Raw genomic sequence first — 17328 nt, 5'->3', positions numbered from 1 at the left:
ATGGTCGTCATCTGTCACCCCTGGGATTTTGGATACTGGCCAAGGCTATCGCCACTACAATAGCGTCCCTTTTAGGTGGTTTCTCAATGACAACATTTCAAATGTAAAAACCCCGTGTACAAACAACCTCAAGGTTATGCTGCTAAATGGCAGGAGTGTCAACAGGAAACTGCACTCACTGGAAGATGTCCTCATCTTGGAACACGCAGATCTTTGTGCAGTCACAGACACCTAGTTCAAGGCTGTGGAGAGCACCACAGCCATACCAGGCTACACTTCCATCCACACGTGCAGACCTCAAACTGAAGCCATGCAAACTAATGTTGGTGGTGTATAAATATTCATTAAGGATACATACACACACACATTGATTACACAGTATGATTCCATGGATACACTTCAGGTGCTATTGACTGTTTGTGGGGCACCTATTCAAGTCATTGCCAGCTACAGGATCCTTTCCTTCAATCAGGCCACCCACATTGCTTATTTGGATTTAAATGAGTCTACCAAGATACATCTGGATACCATGGTTTGGGGTGATGTTTACTACCCAGCAACTGGTTAGATTAGTCATGCTCAAACTCACTTGCCCAAAGGTTACTCAACTTCATTATTTTCAGTGCCCTGGACCAGCTGCTTGATAGCCCCAAAAGGAGAATCTAACATACTTGATTGGGTGGGGTCTATATTAAAATCGTGAAGAGGCATTACATCGAATGCCTCTTTACCAGCACATAAAGACCAAATGCACTAAACCATAAACAGTCAAAACACCAGTTTATTTCCCTCGGAAAGAAATCGCTAGCACCAAACACACACACACACACACACACACACACACACACACACACACACACACACACACACTATTTAAGCCGTAACTAAGTGGGGGGGGTTTGCCCACAACACCCCCCAACGTGGGGCCTGTACCCCCCACACTCCACCTAACTAAATATACCAACTCCAAGATTGCACTACACTGGGGTAAAGGACAATGCTATGGCTCAGGCCAAGTGACTTATTTATCTGGGAAAAAAGTCACTGGCCTGAGCCTTCGCTATTTTCACACTTTGGTCTTTATGTGTCGCTGAAGAGGCATTAGATGCAACACCTCTTCGCAATTTTAATATAGACCCGATTGGGTGCTTACCAATATGGGAGGCCACTGTAGCACCCCCACTGTGAGGTCCTCTCTGTTGAGATCTGACCACAAATAAGCCCATTCAAACTAGGTATCACACCTGACACACACACACACATACACACACACCCTTGCAGCAATTACACTAAAGACATTCACCAATTCAGATTATAATCCCATGTGGTATGGTATAAATAGCTTCACTGCACATCTTCCCTCGAATGTAACTGGCAACTATGCTGAGCTCCCAGTGGGCAACTGTCATTAACAGGATTTACAATAATAGGAATACATTTCTCTTTAAGGGTAGGAGGGAGGGAGCCCATCTAAACTGGAAACACACCCTTCTCAGCTTAAACTAACATATAAGTGTTGTTGTGAAGTCCTTCAAACAATGTATGGGTCCAAATTAGCCTTCTCCACAAAGGACAATCACAAGGCATTCTATAACTATATCTGTAACCCAAAAGGAAAGGTCCACATATGTGACGAACTCATGGTTAATGACACCTTATAAACAGAGCCTGTTAACATAGCTAACCTGTTGGCCAACAGGTTCTGTGAAAGCATCACTTCCCTGTCCCCACCACACGTACCCCATGGCATCTCTACTACCAGTCCCCTACCTTGTATCTGTAAACAGCAAGTCAAAAATGGCCTCTCTATGGACAAAAACACAGCATCTATGGGACCTGATAAAATCATAGGCTGAGTCCTACATGGGCTCCAACATAGAGTGCTAACACCATTGGAAATTCTTTGTAATCATAGTGCAACCACCAACTTTGTCCCAGCTGAATTAAAATAGCCACCATTATCCACTTGCAAAGAGGTGGTTCATCCACTGACCCCAGAAACTATATACCTATTATCCTGACCAGCCATATCTGCAAGGCCATTGGACAAATCATCATGGACCTTATCAACAAAGATATAGGTAATCTCCACACAGTTAACCCTGCACAGTTTGGATTTGTCAAAGGGAGATCATGCCTGTTAAAATAAGTGGACATCTTTGGTACAGTCAACTAGGACCTGCATGAGGGGAAATGCGTGCATACAGCCTACTTGGACTTAGCTATAGCATTTGACACTATTCCCCCCTCAGCCATCATGGACAAATGCACCTAACTAGGCATCAACCTTTATATCATTAGAGGGGTCATTCACTGACTCAGTGATAGAGGTCATATAGTCAAAATAGGGAAATCCACCTCCAGTAGTCAAGATCTAACCAGTGGTGTTCCACAGGATTTAAACATGGATCTTGTACTGTTTGGAATCCATTTTTCCAAAGTACAAGCACAAAGTACATGTCTGTGGCTGACAAGGTTTGCTGATGCCTGCAAACTGGGAAAGGTCATAGAATCTCCAAATTATGTCAACATCCTACATGATGGTCTTACTTGAACAAATGATTGTTGCCAAAGTCTTGGCCCTAAAAGCAATGCAAATATATGTATTATCATTGCTTTTGGTAACAGTGATGTTCATGATATGTACCACATCAATAACAACACATGGCATACATACTCAGGGGTGGAAAACCTGGGCACACAGGCTGACAACTAACTTACCTTAGATCACCATGTATCCATAGTGATAAGAAGGACATTATATCATGCACATGTAATATGAGAGGGCATTGCCTCCAGAAAAAGTATATGTCATAACATCCATGTCCTCTTCTCTCTGCAAACCAATTGTCGAGTGCAACGGTTCTGTTGGTATGTACTTTTCCAGGCACCTGTGGCAATTGGAGAGACCACATACTTTCCTCATAAGGAGAATTCAGGTCTTCAACATCTGACCATGTTGATCATCTAATATCACTGTCACTTTAGTGTGACATGCAGACTACTCAGAGGTGATCTCTGGCTTGCATTCGAGGCAATCTCTGACACTGTTGTATTGGAAATGCTGTATATCCGTAAATCAAATGGTACAAGGGTTACTCACTATATAGACTTTAACCTGTCATGTGACATTAATACAACCTGCTGGAGAGTGGCAATTGTCTACCACAGTTTAACACACCTTTGAAACAGACTCCCACATCATGTCAAACAGAAAACCTCACTGGCCCTCTTTAGATGCAATTAGTACGATTGGATACGTGGCCATAATTTCACCATGGCAGTTCCAACTGTGTCCCTCTTGGACAGGGGTAATAGGTGCTGATCGTGTACATAAGGCTAACAACATGGCTATGATTTTAAGGCCAATAGGGTCATTAGCCAAGTACAATCCAATGAGCCTATGACCCATAGACAGATGTAAAAAATTCCAATGAGCCTATGACCCATAGGCAGATGCAAAATGCTCTAACATCCACACACACAACCTAGGCAGATGTAACATGCTCTAACATCCATGCACACAAACTTGGCTTTAGTGAGAATAGTACCACTATATATTTATTTCTGCAGGATACTGCACAACACACACACCAAGTTGAGAGCCATGAGATTAGAACCCCTACCTAGCTAATCTTATATAATACAGATCATAGTACTTATCACACATGCCATGGCTTACGCCTGACATTAACATGGCTTTAGGTAGTCTTATGGTAGATGACATCAGAAGGCCTTATGGAGGATGACAGTCTGGAGGCCCGCATCAACTACATGCACCAAAATGTGCAAAGCAATGCCAGCTTTGAAGTCAGGGTGGTATGCACACTTGATCTTTGGGGGAATATATATATATATATATATATATATATATATATATATATATATATATATATATATATATATATATGCATATACACACACACAGCAAGTGGTCCAGAATGAACTTAGAAACCCTACCTATCTAGTCTTACACACTACAGATCACAGTACTTATTGCATGAACCACAGCTTAAGTGTGACATTTACATGTCTTTAGGTAGTCTTATGATAGATGACATCAGCAGGTCTTGTGCAGGATGACAGTTTGGAGGCCTGCATCAACTGCATGAGCCAAAATATGCAACCCAATGCCAGTTTTGAAGTCAGTGTGGTATGCACACTTGCTCTTTTGGGAGATATACACAGACACACACACACACACACACACACACACACACACACACACACACACACAAAGTGGGCTGAAGTGAGTTTAGAACTCCTACCTATCTAGTGTTATACACTACAGAGCTCAGTACTTAACCACAGCTCAAGTCTGCTTTGCAAATGACTGCAGGTGAAGTAATTCTAGAGAACATAAACAAGCATTGTGTTGAACAGCTTGGAATGCTTGTTCCTACTGACATTGGCAGCTAGTAGCCTAACAGTCAAAAACCTGTTTTGTAGCCTTGCTATGTGACAACACCACCCATTTGGGTCATATGTGTCTGTTTGCATTTTGATGGGAAGTCTGTGGCAAAGCTAAAATAGCTCTGCCAAATATGTGTGCACACAACATAATACAGTACACACCGTGTTCAATTGTTGATGTATGTGTGGTGAAATCCAGTAGACAGAGGGGGCTGTAGTGAATGTGGGTGTTGTTGCTGCCATAGATACAAACATATGGCTTGACAATATACTTGCATATTCATGTGGAATGCCATAAATGTTCAAGGATTCCACATGCTGTAATAGGGAGACATGTTATGACTCACTACTGTCCAGATGTGTGCAGTAGGTCATACTTATATGTGATTCTCTCAAAATTGTGGTTTGCTGTCAAATGTGGTATCATCACACATGACATGAGAGAAGACTACCAGAACACTGAACTTCAGATATCCCAATAGTCCTCCAGGTGCAACACATGTTATTCTACACACTTCCACATATTTCTAAGTGCATTATCTAATGCTGAGCCTTTACTTTTGTTCCTTTGTCAAACAATATAAGTGTTGTAGTGCAGCTTTGCTCTCCATGATCTGAGTATGTAGGGTAATACAGACATACACACACGCATATATATACATACATAAATGTGGATATAAATATAATTCTGCTTCTTCTTTCAGCTTTTTCTCAGTTAGAGGTCAACACGGCAGATCACCTGTCTGCTCATGATTGGCAATGGAGTTTTATAGTGTCTAGTTGCCAGCCCAGTGCCCAACCTTCCCCTGAAGGCACAGACATGCATGCCCTCACGCCTAGGCCCAATTTAGAGTATCCAATCCACCTACAGCATGTCTTTGGAATGTGGGAGGAAACCGGAGCTCCCAGAGAAAACCCATGCGACCACAGGGAGGACATGCAGACTCCACACAGAAGGCACCCCAGCCGAGAATTGAACCGAAGAACATCTTGCTATGAGGCAGCAACGCTAACTGCTGCACCACGGCAGCCATCCCATGGATATAAATATAATAATATGCATATATATATATATATATATATATATATATATATATATATATATATATATTGTTAGAAAAATGTGTATTTGAATATGAGAAATGCTAGTTTAAAAGCAAAGTAGTATATAATGCATTTTATTCTATTGATCATATAGTAGTAAAATTAATTCATGTCTAAATGTGAAGTAGTTTTGAAACTGCAGTGTGGCTTGAAGCAAAAGCTGATCCCTGACCCTGACAGAATGCTAGCTTAGCAAGTTTTAATGTTTATGCTTTTCACAAGTGATTATCTGCTGGGTCAGGAAATTAAATGTGTGAAATAATAATCTTCTGCTCTTCCTGTTAGAATGAGATGGCCTTGTATATGTGTTACTTAGATATCACGCAGCTGTGTGAGAAAGTGTAACAGAACAAAGACATGCATTAAAAGACTGAAGCTCCCATTGTATTCGAACTGATATGAAACCTTGAATAAGTAACTTTACAGAAAGACATTATGGCTGACCAGCTGGATAGCAAGGCCGTATTGTATCTAGAGGAAAAGCTTTTTAAAACATACTGCATCAGCAGAATAAAAGAATAGAAGCTTGTAAGCTAAAGTGATGTAGATGCCCTGTGACATATCACATCAGTAAGGTGGGCATAGCTAAATGTTAAACCTATATAAAATTGTGTGCTTCCTGCTTCATGTCAGACAAAATTCTGTACTTGTATGTTTTTTGCCTCCTGGTGTACACTAGTAAACTTTTGAATCTGAACCTCCTGTGTATTGAATTCTGATTTTTTATTTAACAGTTTGGTCCTTTCGAGACGGAATTCCCTTGGTAAGCTGCAGATCAGAGCGTATCGGTGGTCGAATACTGTGCAGGAGAAGTTACCGAAATGGTTCTTCTTGAGTGAAAAGACCTCCGACTAAATTGTCGTGTGTAAAGAGGCTGGCCACTTTCTGGTCTGTGGCCGAAGAGCAGAATTTGAATGTTTTACAAAACCAGGAGGCTCAGGTAGGAAGAATTTGCCTTTTTTCTGTTTTAGATCAGGGACTAGGTTACAGTATATTGTTCTCAAGATTTGTTTTGCAGATCAGGGACAAAAGGAAGTATTGTATATTTGGTCATAGATCAGGGTAACAGAATAAGGTAGACAGTTATTCTAGATAAACTGTAAACAGGAATTAAGAATTTGATATCACGTGATAAAAAAGGGTTACATAACATTTTCTTTGACATGGGTAATCAGTGCACTAAAACCTCGCAAGATCCGCCCCTAACCGAAGACGCAAAATACATGCAATTACAGCGTTCTGATAACGTTAGGTATTATATGAAATGGGTTAATAAATATGAATTTGATGGTAAACTAGATAAACCTTCACTAGTTAAACTCCTTAAACAGCTTAAATCTGATGCAGGAGGTCAGGCAAAAAAGCAACGCCAACTAGGCATTCCTCAAGCACACAGGTGGATTGAGGAAGCAAATCGTAGGGAACAGAAGCTTAAAAATTCAAAAACATTATTTTTAGACAAAGAGGATAATAACTTGGTAATAGCTACAGCTCCTCCACCTCCTCCCTTACCCCCTCCCTTACCCTTTTCAGGATATGAAGCGAGTGGACAGGCTGGTCCGCCTCTGCGTTATCCTGAAGTTTCAGTAAGACCACAACCATTTGTTAGAGATCCTATTGAGACTAGGTCCCAAACAGGTAAAACACATAGGGACACAGAATCATACCAAACAGAGAGAAATCTACAGGATGAGAGTGAGGAAGAAATATGCCCACTTATAGAAGTTCCAAATCCTCAGGCAGGACAGGAAGGGCAGGATCCAACACTCTTAGTATATGGACCATGGACACCGGAAGACATCCGGAAGGCTAGTGAGGGAATCCCCCATCCGAAAGTTAATTTTACGAAATTTTTTGAAGATTTACAAGGCATGAGGTTAAGTTACCACTTGAATGGGGAAGAAGTAGAAAAAGTAGTGAGACAAATTATAGGTCCAGATTGGCACATGATTTGTGGCGCCTGGAATCCTCGTAATACAGAGCTCAGACCACTCCCACATAGTGACGCAGAGTTAGACAACAGAGTGAAAGGTCTGACAGACCGAATCTCTGAGAAATGGAAACCTAGAGCAGACTGGACTTGCATTAATCAATGCATACAACAAGAAAATGAGACAATAGATGGATATTATGCTAGATTATTAGAATGTTTTAATAATCATAGCGGTATGTCGGTTCCTGAGAACCAAACAAATGATTCCCGTATGAACAACAATTAAAAAATGCATTTTTGAAAGGTTGCATTGCACCTATTAGTAGCTTCATTACGAAGCATATAATAGATCATCGAACAGGGAGGCTACAATCCTTACTCGAATACGCTAGACATGCTGAGAGACATTTTAATAGTAAAAAGAAAAAGAAGGCACAAGTCTTCACTGCTGAAGACGGAGCTGAAGTATTTGTATTACAGTCAGGTAAAACGGGCAAGAAGAATGCCCAGGGAAACAAACAGTCTGACAAATGATCAGAAGATTTTGAAGAGAGGAAAAAGAGAGGTGAATGTTTCAAATGCGGGAAAAAAAGGGCATCTAGCAAGGGATTGTAGGCAAAACAAGAAGGTAATTACAGAAGATAAAGGAGATGAGGACTGACTATATGATAGTGAGGATACATCAAGTGAAAGTCAGAAATCATCAGGAAAACTTAATAAACAAAAAACAAATGTAAATGTGATAGAAGGAGTAGAGGAAGTGCAAGTAGATATGGAGGATGAAGAAAGTGAAATTTTGGACTTAGCATTGTTGAGCTTAGAGCTCTACTTGGCAGATACGAAACCGGAAGTTACACTTCTGGTGGAGGGAAGGGAAGTCAAATTCCTGTGTGACTCAGGAGCGTCACAGACTTTAATACACCCCTCCAGGGTAAAAGGTATACGTATACTCGGCTACCGCAGGGATATTGTGAGAGCCCAACAATTTTTTCACAAGAAATGGCTAGCAACCTGGCAGGATTTACCCCACCGGGAGGTAGTCAAATTCTACTTTATGTAGATGACATCTTGCTAGCAGCCCCCACCCAGCAACAGTGCAGGGAGGATACAGTAGCATTATTGAAATTTTTAGTAATGCAAGGACACAAAGTAAACAAAAATAAGTTACAACTTTGGAGAAAACAAGTTAGATACTTGGGATATGTAATATCCAATGAAGGTAGAATACTAGATGAGGAAAGAAAAACAGCAATTTTGCAAGCACCCAAACCAACAACCAAGAAAGAAATGATGTCTTTCTTAGGTACAACTAATTTTTGTCGGAGCTGGATACCAAATTATGCTTTGGAATCTGCTCCATTAACTGACTTGATATATAAGACACCAATGGCAGCACAAGATATTTTACAATGGACAACTGAAGCGGAAATGGCTTTCTGCAGGTTGAAGCAGTTGATAGCTTCTTCATTAGTTTTAGGACTTCCAAATTATCACAAACGGTTCTTTCAAACCGTAGATTGTAAGCAAGGATATATGACGTCATTACTGACTCAACAACATGGGGACAAGCAACACCCCATAGCCTACTATTCATCACAGTTAGACCCAGTGGTGCGATCTTTGCCTCACTGTGTACAAGCAGTAGTTGCAGCCGCAATGGCAGTACAGGCTTTGGCCTCAGTGGTGTTATTCCACCCTCTCACATTGAGAGTGCCTCATGCAGTTGCAATAATTTTACTGCAAGAGAAAATGGCATACCTTTCTCCTGCTAGACATCTTTCATATATGACTATACTGCTGAGCCAACCTCATATGACAATTGAACGATGTACGACATTGAATCCATCAACATTACTTCCAACTCCTGCGGAGGGCACACCCCACAGCTGCCTGCAGGAAATTGAACAGTTAGCTTTACCTAGACAAGATCTTACAGATATGCGCTTGGATAATGCCGAGGTGACATATTACATGGACGGCTAATGCAGAAGGGGTCCTACAGGGAAGAATCTGGTGGGATATGCAGTAGTTACAGACACTGAAATTTTAGAAGCTCAGTCCTTACCACACAACTTATCTGCACAAGCAGCAGAGTTGATAGCTTTGACGAGAGCATGTACTTTAGCAAAAAACAAGTGTGTAAACATATATACTGACAGTCAGTATGCTTTTTCTACAGTACATGTATTTGCACAACAATGGAAAAATAGAGGAATGATAACATCTAGTGGAAAACCTATTAATCATGTGCAATTTATTTTGGAGTTATTAGAATCTATTCAGTTACCTACCAAAGTAGCTATTTGTAAATGTGTAGCTCATACAAAACAACAAGATAAGATTTCGAACGGCAATGCACGAGCTGATGCAGCTGCAAAGCAAGCAGCCTCAGACTCAGAAACTTTACTTTTAAATGAGGAATTACAACCCTCTGAGATTTTAGATTTAGACATGTTAAAAACAATGCAGATGCTTACTACAAAAGCAGAAAAACAAAAATGGGTAAAACGAGGTGCAATTCTTGAGAATGGACTGTACATTTCCAAAGAAAGAAAACCGATATTGCAGTCTAATTTATTTAGATATGCAGCTTTGTTGAGCTTTGGGCAGTGCCATGTCTCAACAGGGGGGGGTGGTACAGTTAGTAAATCGAATATTCCAAACATACGGATACACAAACTACACCAAAAAAAATTGTGCAGCTTGTCATACTTGTAACAAGCATCATGCACAAGGAGCATTTAAAACCAAGCAAGGAAGTTTTCCTATACCACCATACCCGTTCCATAATATCTGTATGGATTTCGTAGAATTGAATAAATATGAAGGGAAGAAGTTTTGTTTAGTTATTGTAGACATGTTTTCTAAATGGGTAGAAGCTTTTCCAACCAAATACCTGGATGCAGCAACAGTGGCAAAAGCTCTGATAAAAGAAGTAATCCCTAGATTTGGCATTCCGGAGAGGATTTATAGTGACAATGGCACACATTTTGTAAATCAGATGATTCACCAGCTTAGGAGATTTTTTGGTATCTCCTTTTAGAACCATTGTGCTTGCCACCCACAGTCAATAGGACTGGTGGAAAAGTACAATGGTACCCTAAAGAACAAGTTAAGGAAGCTAGTAGAAGAGACCCAAAAGAATTGGATATACTGTCTGCCTTTAGCATTGCTAAGTATGAGAACGGTTCCAAATGCAAAGGGTTTGACTCCCTTTGAAATGATTTTTGGGAGAGCATACTATGTGCCTCAGTGGAAAGCTCTCATGCCTGCAGAACAAGAGGCTGACAGTTCGTTAGCAGAGTATATGAAGAAATTGTTAATGAATAAGTCTGTTTTGCAGTTTAACTCTCTTTCAGATAAGGAACAGACCAGACCGGTGGAAGCAGTCGTGGGCCCTGGAAGTTGGGTGTGGCTGAAAGTGACAAAAAGGAAAAACTGGGCAAGTTCAAAGTGGGAAGGTCCGTACCAGGTTTTGTTGGAAATGCCTACAGCAGTTAGAGTGGCCGAGAGGACATCCTGGGTTCATTTAACGCATTTTAAACCGGTAAAGAACTTTCAACTTGATAAAAATGTTGTGACTGATACACAACCAGACCGAGATGGCCAAAAACAAAGCGAATAGAAGTTTAGATCAACCCCAGAGATGTTGCATAATCATTTTGTTGTGTGTACATTTATTAACTGTAATTGTGACAATTTTCCTCTTGCTGTGGTTTATCCTACACACAACCACACAAGTGAAAGTGGGAAGGCATGATGAAACGTCTATAGACTGGCATCCAAATTTTAACACATACCTGGCCATGAAACGTGTGTATGCAGAGACTATGAACATTTCAAATTGCTGGGTTTGTACAGCTATACCAACAGCATATGGAGGACTGGTAATGTCCGCTGTCCCTTTGGGGATAAATGAGACTTGGGAGAATTTACTTTTCGACACAGGAACTGTGAGATCACAGGACAAAATAGCTTTATTTTTACCTGTCACACAAAAAGGAGTTGTATGTTTCTATAAAAATGACACTCTCCAGGTGGGCTGGAGCAATTGCAATATAACCATATCTTACCGATGTTATATTAAGAATAGTAATGGCGATACTTTTTGCAATACTAATTATGACTCGTATTTAAACTCATTGAAAACAACTATGAGTGACATTCAAAAAAATCCAGTTTTGTTTAAACAATTGTCAGTTATAGATCAAAAAATGTTTCATGCAGGGCTGATGCGTATTAGTACTAAAGTAGAGAACTGTTATTTTATTTGTGGGAAAAAGGCATATAAATGGTTACCTAAGAATTGGTCCGGCAGTTGTTTTTTGGGTTACTTGGTACTGGCAATAAGACATACTGCAGAATTACCTTTGGGTAAGATACGAAACGTAAGGGAAACAGCTCGGAAATCTGAAGGTCCAGTTAAGAAACCTGTGAATCCAGTTGGGAAGATCGAAGCTGGTTGGAAAGACCATAATTCAATAAAAGACAAAAGTGAATTGACTCATATGGACTTGAGTGACAGTGTTATATCCTGGGCAGGAATACTCCCAGCTTATGGAGCAGTCAAATCCATCTGGGAGCTGAGGAAGTTGTCGAAACTTCTCGAAGTAATGAGTAATGCAACTTTTTCCACCCTAGAATTGGTGACTGATGAACTGAATGCAATGAGAACTGTTGTGCTACAAAATCGGATGTCTCTTGACTTCACCCTAGTGGCGAGAGGTGGTACGTGCGCGCTTATCAAAGAAGAATGCTGTGCTTTTATCCCTGACAATCACCACGAGATAAATAATCACCTAGAGGTAATTCAGCAAGTATCAGCCATGACTGAACCAGGCCCAAACCCACTGATGGACTTTTTCCAGAATCTATTTGGGGGGTGGGTTTCCATCCTAATGAACATTCTAATTGCTATTTGTGTGGGTATACTCCTAATAGGAGCATGTGTTTGCTGTGGAATTCCCTGCATGAAAAGATTAATCAAAGATTTTGTTGATGTATCTGTTACTGAAACTTTCTACCAATATATTGAAATTGAAAGATTGATTTCAGATGACGCTTTCTCTGAAGTATAGATTAAATGACTCACCTAGCTGAAAATCCTGAGCGGAAAAGGCTAGGAGATGAAATGACACTATGCATACTTCAAAATAGAATAAAAAGTATTAATAGGGGGACAATGTTAGAAAAATGTGTATTTGAATACATGAGAAATGCTAGTTTAAAAGCAAAGTAGTATATAATGCATTTTATTCTATTAATCATATAGTAGTAAAATTAATTCATGTCTAAATGTGAAGCAGTTTTGAAACTGCAGTGTGGCTTGAAGCAAAAGCTGATCCCTGACCCTGACAGAATGCTAGCTTAGCAAGTTTTAATGTTTATGCTTTTCACAAGTGATTATCTGCTGGGTCAGGAAATTAAATGTGTGAAATAATAATCTTCTGCTCTTCCTGTTAGAATGAGATGGCCTTGTATATGTGTTACTTAGATATCACGCAGCTGTGTGAGAAAGTGTAACAGAACAAAGACATGCATTAAAAGACTGAAGCTGCCATTGTATTTGAACTGATATGAAACCTTGAATAAGTAACTTTACAGAAAGACATTATGGCTGACCAGCTGGATAGCAAGGCCGTATTGTATCTAGAGGAAAAGTTTTTTAAAGCATACTGCATCAGCAGATTAAAAGAATAGAGGCTTGTAAGCTAAAGTGATGTAGATGCCCTGTGACATATCACGTCAGTAAGGTAGGCATAGCTAAATGTTAAACCTATATAAAATTGTGTGCTTCCAGCTTCATGTCAGACAAAATTCTGTACTTGTATGGTTTTTGGCCTCCTGGTGTACACTCGTAAACTTTTGAATATGAACCTCCTGTGTTTTGAATTCTGATTTTTATTTAACATATATATATATATATATATATATATGTATATATATATATATATATATATATATATATATATATATATATACACACACACACACACACACACACATTTTTAAACAAAATTGCATGAGGAGCAGTGGACTTGCACTCTGATTAGCTAAGTGCATGGGCATGCGCAATGGCATTTTCAGCTTGTTTACATGTTGCTAAGCAGCATGCAAATAGGCAGTGCATTCTTTACACCAGAAACTTACTGTTTCATAAACTGACTCCAGTCCACAGCTAGCTGTACTCCAGGCCGGGATTATGATATGATTAGAAACACTCAAAGCTAGATCTATCTCTACACTCATGTCCATAAATGAATCTACAGTTTGAATCACTGTGTGTTGAGTGTAATATTCACCTTTCTATTTATGTCTTCCAAATCTCATATGCTTAATTTGTGATATATTTATCAGCAGGTTGGGAGGCTGGTATAATGGTTAAGGTGTTTACCTTACGGACACATGGTGCTGGGTTTGATTCTCACAGGGGTAACTGGCTAGGCTTAAAATGGCTCATAAGAGCAGTTAGCTTAGTACTAACCTATGAACCTATACTCCTGTGACCAAATGGTCAATTTAGTCAAGTTATTTAGCAGACATGCCCCATCTGTAACACATGTAATCTGTATACCCAATTTCAAGTCATTTGCATAAAGACCGTAGAACAACTCAAATGAAATGAATAGGCCTAAAGGGAAATCTGAACAAGTTTGCACATAGGACAGAGCCCTGTGGGACAGTCTGTCTGTACCCAATTATTCCACTTGTCCAAATGCTATATGATACTTGCCATGTCCTATATGTAAGCCATGCAGGTATCCATCTTATCAAGTGTGCATCAGTACCTAGTTGTTCTAGTTTATTGATCAGTGTTCTGTGTACAGCCCTGTCAAAACTTGATAAATTATATCACAGCACAATTTTTCATTCATAGCTGTTATTATATTTTCATAATACATCATGCTGCAGGTGGAACTTAGGTCTATTTTCAACAGATGCATGCTGATAAATGGCTTCAAGTCCCAACCTTTACAATTCTGATAGTGACTAATCCAATATTACCTATTACTTTTTAAATAGGTCTTGGATATGCGGCGCAGACACAAATGTGTAATTGATATGTGCAATAGGTTAATACTAGTATAGGACACACACAGTCACAGTCTGTAAAACAATACATATTAGTCCTTAACGTAAGCCACAGAGGCTTCAAACTGTACATTACTGTTCTGATGCTGTGTGGCATACTAACTGTGTAAAATGCGCATACAGCCTAGATGATTTATTGTTATGACAGTTAAAAGGGGACACTGCTATTTGGAGGGATGCAGGGACAAAAGACCAATGATCTGCCAGGACACACACTAGTCTGACTATCATTTAACCTCATTTTCTACCATGGCTCTTGAATGAAGTACCAGTAATCTGTTGCAGTAGGTCTGCACAAATATTCCATCCAGTCGGTGTCTGTAGGTCCATGTGGATGTAACTTCTGTCGCAATAGCCCAGTATAGTTGCCTGCATAATTTACTTGGTCCATGGCTACAATGACATAACATAGCAATCCGCTGTAGTACTGTGTAGGCTATGGACCTACCTTGCAAGTGCAGCAGTTGAGACAACTGTAGTTCAGGGCTGACTCTGTGTGATGTGAGCAGTACACAGCTAATACATGGATAGGTAGAGGATGTGAGACTTTGCTGGCATCAGTTTTCATATCTGTATGTGAGTAGGAGTAAGGTGTTAGTCCCTAGGTCCCTAAGTTGTCAGTAAATGTGATATGGGTTGTCTGTTAGCCAAAGCCATGGTGTACTGAGCATGCCTACATCTGCCTACAGGGACATCAACAGTGGGTTCCTCCTCCGAGTCCTCCTGTGACTGTGGCTGTGGGGACCTAGGCACTGGTGGGGGACTGTGTATCCTTTCCCTTTGCTGATCCTGCTGCAACTGTTTCTGCAGTATCAGATAATGTAGCATAGCACATACTGTGAATATCTGTGCACATGTAGCTGGAAAATACTTCAGGGCTCAACCAGATATATCAAGGCACTGGAACCATGACTTCAGAACCCCAAACACAATCTATGATGTTCCTAGTTTGTGCGTGTGCCTCATTATAGCATTCTTTCATGGGTGTGTATGCATTTCTGATGGGTGTCATCATCCATGGCTCCAGGGTTTAGCCAGCATCCCCAGTAAATGGCCCTGTGGGATGTCCCCCCAGCAAACATCTGGTACAGCTGTGATGAGTGCCAGGTATGGGAGACTTGACAACTGCAAGGGTTGCCAGCACACACATTCAAGATAATCCCCTTGACAAAGCACACAACTTGGCAGTTAATGGAGTGGTATCCCTTGATGTTAATGTAAATTCTACCCTGTTCACCAGATTGTGCCTTGATGTATACATGAGTGCAATCTATGGCTCCCAGTACTTCAGGGTAGTGTGCTACACAGTAGAAGTGGTGCATATTGCTGGCCTTCACCTCAGGGTCCAGGGGAACAAAATATGTGCTCACTGGCATGTGGGAGCATATAATCCAGGAACTGGTGGAGTATCCTGGATGCAAATGCCTGTGACACCCCATCATGTCCCCAGCTGGTCTTTGAAAGGTACCTGTAGTTGGTATCCTAAGGGTTACACATACCTCACTTTCCACTGGGATGGACTCCCCTCTGTTAGCTCTGGCTCTGATCTGAGGGTGGAAGAGCTCATTGAGCTCTTGTAATATGCCCCTGTCCACGCTGTAGCACTCTACAATCTCCAGCTCATGAAGCTTCTGGAAGGTTACCCTGGGCCTGAACACTCTTCTCCTTCGTGGCCTAGGCCTATTGTCAGCAACACCAGCAACACTGACTTCAGAGTCTAGCACATAAAGATGTAGGAAAGCCGTAGCAGCCCCTAGCATTATCTCAGTTTAAATTTGCAAGTCTGTACTCCAATGGTTCAGAGTATTGAGGGAAAATCAGAATGTATGGTGTATGTATACTTTATACAGTTTTGCTGTAGGTCCATCATGTGGGATTGGTTAATTATCATGGAGTTCACCTGCCTAGGATGTGATTGACCTGATTTAAAGGCCCTACTTTAGTGCACAGTGCTGTGTGGTGCTGAGTGCAATATTGTGCAGCATATCTTATACAAAAGTATATATTATTAATTGAATATATCCAGTTGTCTATGACAGATGCCTAATCATCACTGTCATGTGAGTAGTTTGCTTGTGAAAACCCACTAAGCTATGTGGCACACTGCACAAACATGCATGCTGAGCACTAAATAATCCTAAACGTAACACAGTGGGAATAGCAAAACCATGCAGGAGCCTACACAAATAGGATATGGAGATAAGGTTGCTCCTTTCAGCAATTCAACACAGGAGCCTCATTTGTATGCATATTCAGACTGACAGCCTGGAAACTACACAGTTCTTAGCCGTGTAAGCTGGGTAAGAGCATGGATGCACCATTGTACAAACTCTATGCAGGGTTCTACAATACATTTGTGTAAACTACATTACAGATGTTATTTTAAATTCCTTTTTCTTCCTTCAAGCATGTTTGCACAATGCAGTGCATATTGTAAACATGCCAAAATTATTTAAAAAAATTATTAATTTTAATTATCCCTTCCTTTTACAAACATCCCCAATGTATGTTTTGCACATGTATGCAGGTGATCTACTATTTTCAGGGGAGTTATGTCCATATTTGTGGATGTCTGCATCCTCTTGTGTCCGTGTAGTCTCCTTCATGAGGAAAACTTCTGTGTATACTATGACCACATACACAGAGTCTACGTGGACGCCTTTCATCTTGTTGGACACCCCACCTGCCTCATTTGCATAAGATTCACCTGCTTAAGCAGAAATTTGCATTGTATGGGAGTTTCCCTGTTTGTGCATGCTTGTTAAGGCTTTAGTGAATTTTTCCCA

The sequence above is a fragment of the Protopterus annectens genome, chromosome 2.part1 (assembly GCF_019279795.1).
Source record: "Protopterus annectens isolate FY-2018-M chromosome 2.part1, PAN1.0, whole genome shotgun sequence".
Classification (NCBI taxonomy): domain Eukaryota; kingdom Metazoa; phylum Chordata; order Ceratodontiformes; family Protopteridae; genus Protopterus; species Protopterus annectens.
This window is presented reverse-complemented; position numbering follows the sequence as displayed.